General features: G+C 39.5%; 1 pseudogene; it reads left to right on the plus strand.

Annotated features, from left to right (window-relative positions):
• Positions 1-2,264: 2,264 nt before the first annotated feature.
• LOC104992855 lies at positions 2,265-3,796 on the plus strand (annotated as a pseudogene).
• Positions 3,797-5,860: the final 2,064 nt, after the last annotated feature.

Below are 5,860 nucleotides of genomic sequence, written 5' to 3' on the forward strand. Positions count from 1 at the left end.
AGCCCAATGAAAGAAAATCTCTCACTGCTTCCACTTTTCTTCCTTCTATTTGCCATGAAGTGATGGGATCAGATGCCATGATCTTAGTTTTCTAATTTTTAGTTTTAAGCCAGCTTTTTAATTTTCCTCTTTCTGCCTCGTCAAGAAGCTCTTTAATTCCTCTCTACTTTCTGCCATTAGAGTGGTATCCTCTGCACATCTGAAGTTGTTGATATTTCTCCCAGCAATCTTGATTCCAGTAGAGTCATCCAGCCTGGGATTTCACGTCATGAATTCTGCATATAAGTTAAATAAGCAGAGTGAAAATATAGTCTTGTTGTACTCCTTTCTCAGTTTTGAGCCAGTCAGCTGTTCCATGTCTGGTTCTAAATGCTGCTTCTTTACTCTTTACTTCTTTACTTACCTGTCTCCCGAGAAATATTCAGGTTTCTCGGGAGACAGGTAAGGTGGTCTGGTATTCCCACCTCTTTAAGAATTTTCTACAGTTTGCTGTGATCCACTCAGTCAAAGGCTTTAGCTTAGTTAATGAAGCAGAAGTAGATGTTTTTTTTTCTGAAACTCCCTTGCTTTCTCCATGATCCAGTGAATGTTGGCAATTTGATCTCGTGTTCCTCTGCCTCTTTGAAACCCAGATTGTACATCTGGAATTTCTCAGTTCACATACTGCTGAAGCCTCGATTGAAGAATTTTGAGCATAATCTTACTAGCATGTGAAATGAGTGCAATTGTAAGGTAGTTTGAACATTCTTTGGCATTGCTCTTCTTTGGGATTGGAATGAAAACTGGCTTTTCCAGTCCTGTGGCCACTGTTGGGTTTTGCAAATTTGCTGACCTATTAAGTGCAACACTTTAATAACATTGCATTTTAGGATTTTAAATAGATTTGGTGGAATTCTGTCACCTCCACTAGCTTTGTTCATAGCAATGCTTCCTAAGTCCGACTTGACTTCACACTCCAGGATGTCTGGTTCTAGGTGAATGACCATCTTGCCATCACTTCCTAATCTCTTCTGCTTCCATTAGGTCCTTACTGTTTCTGTCCTTTATTGTAGTCATCCTTGCACGAAATGTCCTCTTGGTATCTCCAATTTTATTGAAGAGATCTCTAGTCTTTCCCATCCTACTGTTTCCCTCTACTTCTTTGCATTGTTCATTTAAGACCTTATTTCTCCCTGCTCTTCTCTGGATCTCTGCATTCAGCTGAGTATGCCTTTCTCTTTCTCTCTTGCCTTTCACTTCTCTTCTTTCCTCAGCTATTCGTAAAGCCTCCTCAGACAACCACTTTGTCATCTTGTGTTTCTTTTACTTAAGGATAGTTTTGATCACTGCCTCTTATACAATGTTTTGAACCTCTGTCCATAGTTCTTCAAGAACTCTGTCTACAAAGGCTAACACCTTTAATCTATTTATCACCTCCACTGTATAATCATAAGAGATTTGACTTAGGTCATAGCTGAATGACCTAGTGGTTTTTGCTACTTTCTTCAATATCGTCCTAAATTTTACAAGAAGCTCATGATCTGAGCCACATTCAGCTCCAGGTCTTGTTTTTGCTGACTGCATAGAGCTTTTCCATCTTTGGCTACAAAGAAGTTAATCCATTTGATTAAGTTGGATTAAAAAAACCATAGCTTTGACTATATGGACCTTTGTCAGCAAAGTAATGCACATTTCTGCTGCTATACCAGATTCAGGAGGATACTCATAGTTGGCTAATTAAATGATTCTCTCTTCTGACCATTCTGGTTGCCTGTCTCAGAGACACTGGAAATTTGAAACAGCTGACTCAATGTATCATTAAGTAGTTTTTGTATACATTTTTTATAAGCTAAGACTTAAAAAAAAATTAAAACAGTACTATTATAAAACCTAGGGGAACCAATAATTTCTTACTATAATCAAACATCTTTCAGTGTCCATATGTCCTTGATTATATCATAATTTTTAGATTGGCTGGTTCAACCAAAGACATAGAGCTATGGATTTTCTCTCTTCTTTTTTTTAAAATTGTGGTAAAAATACTTAACATGAGATCTACCCTCTTAACAAATTTTAAGTGTATAATGCAATATTATTAGCTATAGGCACATGTTATGCAGCAGATATTCTAAAACTTACCCATCTTGCATAATTATGCAGCGAGCATGGATGGACCTTGAGGACATTCGGCTAAGTGACATCAGCCAGTCATAGAAGAACAAAGCCTGTGTGAGTCCACCAATATGAGGCGCAGAACACAGTCAAATATATAGAAGCAGAGCAGAATGGTGGTTGCTAGTGGCTGGGCAGAAGAAGAAATGAGAAATCGTATGATCTACTTTAGAGGTTTCTGTCCATGTATTTTTCCCTTGCAATTTACTTTTGATGAATCTGGCATTTTTTTCCTATAAGGTTTTCCATATTCTGAACTTTGTTAATTTCATCTTTTTTCTCTCATATCTGTAGTTCCTGTCCATAGGTTTTTGGATCAGAGGATGATGAGATTCTGATTCAATTACTTAGCAAAAAATATTTCATAGGTAGTAAGTACCATGTATTTTCCATCAAGAAACATAATATCTAGGTTTGCGTGTGTGTGTGTGCATGTATGTGTGTTTGTGTGATATTTTGGGTCTACCTATTTATTTTAAAACTCCCTGTCAGCTCTTACCTAGGGATAAAATTATCCCTCTGAAGAGTAAGAGCCTCTAAGATCTCATAGCTAATAACCAGGTACTTTTCCAACCAAGTAAGTGTTTGTGCCCATAACTAATTATAAAATTAGTTATGAAACTTCCCAGTAATTGAAAAGAATAATCATGTCAACGTACAAACCATGTTAATTCACTCACTGTACTCTTTTGCTAATGGTTAACGATTATAGATTAAAAATAAATAACAATGATAATGTAGAAAGTTATTTATTGAGTGCTCATTATAGTCCAGTGATTGTTCTAAGCTCTTTAGTAAATTTACATTTCCTTCCTTTTTAAGTCTGATAAAGTTTTAGCCAGGGTTTCTTCCCCTACTACTAAAGATTATAGGGTAACTACTATCAACCAGGCACAGGCCTAAGAACTGGATTTATAAAGGTTAAATCACTTACTCAAGGTCACAGACAGGATTTAAATTCTAGGCGATTCCTTCTGTCTGGCGGCAGTTATCAGGTGAGTCAGGTTGGGCACTTGCAAGTCCACCCAGGAGCTATGGAAGAAGCAGCACCCTGACGTAGCAGTGCAGTTTCTGCTTGCGGTGCAGGGCTGAGTTCTCCACCCACACATGTCTGTCAGGGTCCCCTGAGCTCTTCATTTGCACAGGGCCCCCAGCACCACCCTGGCGACAAGGCACGCAGGCTGGCATACAAGGCCAAGAAAGGAGACGGCTTATTTTGGATTCGCGCATGATGCGGTGGCTGCAAACGCCCAGTTCCTAAGGGGGTCCCCTATGGCAAGTCTGTCCACGATGGTAACAGCCCATTCAAGTTTGGGCAGAAGCCTTCAGTTTGTTGTGGAGGAGCAAGCTGGGTGACTGTGGGGCCCTGGGTGTCCTGCATTCTTACTGTGTTGGCAAAGATTCTACCATACCAATACTTTGAGGTTATTCTCATTGATCCCTCCCGTGAAGCTATTAGAAGAAACCCTGACAGCCAGTGGATTACCAAGCTAGTCCGCAAGCACAGGGAGATGCTAGGCTAACATCTGCAGGCAGAAGGAGCCACGGCTTTTAAAAGGGCCGCGAGTTTCACCACTCCATCGTTCGTTCCTGCTTTGCAGCTTGGAGAAGGTGCAGGATGCTTCGGCTCCACCACTACCACTGATACTGTGTAGGTAATGTTTGTAAAATTCTTACATATAAGTAATTTAGGATATTCCTGTCTACTTAAAAGTGTTTTTTTTTAATGTGTTCATTAAAACTAATCTGCAGAATCATTGAAAGCATTGTCAGATTATGAAAGCCAAAGTGCAATAATGTTTGAAGACTTTATTGTTGGTGATGTTGGTATATCTTCTTCTAATAAGGGAAATGACTTTGCTTTTGTTTGGAAATTGGTATGTCTGTGTTTAAAATGCTATTTGGTACAATAGGTGTAAAATAAATTCTACAAAAGGGGAGTGCAGAAACTAGCCACTAGATTTGTTGGTGCATGCAATGAAACTTATAGCTTTATTGGGGTGATGCAATGTTCTGCAGTTTCATGGAGTTTGGCAAGAACAAGATTTTTAAACTGAATTTTCCTTGGAAATATGAAGGATGTCCTGATCCTTTATTATGATCATATATAAAAAATAATGAAATTTGACTAAGGCCCACATATTTAGACTTAATTTAATATTCCATTTATGTAACCACTGCTTCTGAAAGGTGAAAAGTAAAGGTATGCCACCATACCTGGGCTGGGAAGATCCCCCGGAGAAGGGATAGGCTACCCACTCCAGGATTCTTGGGCTTCCCTTGTGGCTCAGCTGGTAAAAAATCCACCCGCAATATGGGAGACCTGGGTTCGATCCCTGTGTTGGGAAGGTCCCCTGGGGAAGGGAAAGGCTACCCACTCCAGTATTCTGGCCTGGAGAATTCCATGGACTGTATAGTCCTGGGGGTCACAAAGAGTTGGACACGACTGAGTGACTTTTGGAGAAGGCAACGGCAACCCACTCCAGTACTCTTGCCTGGAAAATCCCATGGGCAGAGGAGCCTGGTATGCTGCAGTCCATGGGGTCTCGAAGAGTCGGACACGACTGAGCGACTTCACTTTCAATTTTTACTTTCATGCATTGGAAAAGGAAATGGCAACCCACTCCACTATTCTTGCCTGGAGAATCCCAGGGACGGGGGAGCCTGGTGGGCTGCTGTCTCTGGGGTCGCACAGAGTCGGACACGACTGAAGTGACTTAGCAGCAGCAGTAGCAGCAGCAGCAGCAGAGTGACTTTCACTTTCACCATTTTAAAGAGAATTGAATAAACGTGTTACAGGTCAGTTCTCTTACAAATGAAACAACTCCGGGTTAACCTAAATTAAATTGCCTTGACCTCCATGGTACCACTGAAGTTCACATAAAAGGTGGAGTTCCGGGTTTAATCCCATGACTCTGGGATCTGTAGAATACTGAACTTCATGCAAATAGTCATTGTATTTATACTGGTGTACATTGACACTGATGGAAATTGAACATTAGGTGAATGAGAAGGGAATTCGTAGCCCTAAGGTGTGTAAATTAATGATGCTAGGATAGGGAAATTAGTGTTCATCAGACACCAGTGTGAGAGGATAGGAAAAGCTTGGGTTCCAAATTTGTGAATATTTTATCTGTAGTAGTAGTTTCTGACCATTATGAACTCTATAAGCTTGGCAGGGGGTGAGGGGGGAATAAGGTTAATTTTATTAAAAGTAACATTGCTAAGTCTAATCAGTGTTGTCTTGGGTCAAGCCATTTTATCCATTCCCATATGGCTACTGAGAAAAGTCATGTAGTTGGTGTCAATACCAGTATAATTAGTTTCCAGAAAAAAAAAAATTCTAAGGCGTTTATTAAATAGCCTAAAGTATATCCATACAGTAAAAACACTGTGCAGTCATAACAAGAAAGGGGAAATTAGCTTCATATACTTTTGTGGTTGATTCTCAGCATGTCTGGTTAAGGAAAAAAAGCAAACTGCTGAAAAGTGTTTATAGCACTTAGATATCATAGTAACTAAGGAAGATGAATATCAATATATTATATTTACATGTATATATGGTTAGATTGAAACAAAACCAAAAAAATATATATTACTTACAGTTAGAGGAGGGATGAAGCAAGGTGAGGGGATAGGAGAGGTAGTTGGTCTTCTTTATTATAGTTTTCATTTTGTAGACTTGTTAGAAGGAGAGAATCATCTCTAA

This window comes from Bison bison, unplaced genomic scaffold, assembly GCF_000754665.1.
Source record: "Bison bison bison isolate TAMUID 2011002044 unplaced genomic scaffold, Bison_UMD1.0 scf7180017864224, whole genome shotgun sequence".
NCBI classification, from domain to species: Eukaryota; Metazoa; Chordata; class Mammalia; order Artiodactyla; family Bovidae; genus Bison; species Bison bison.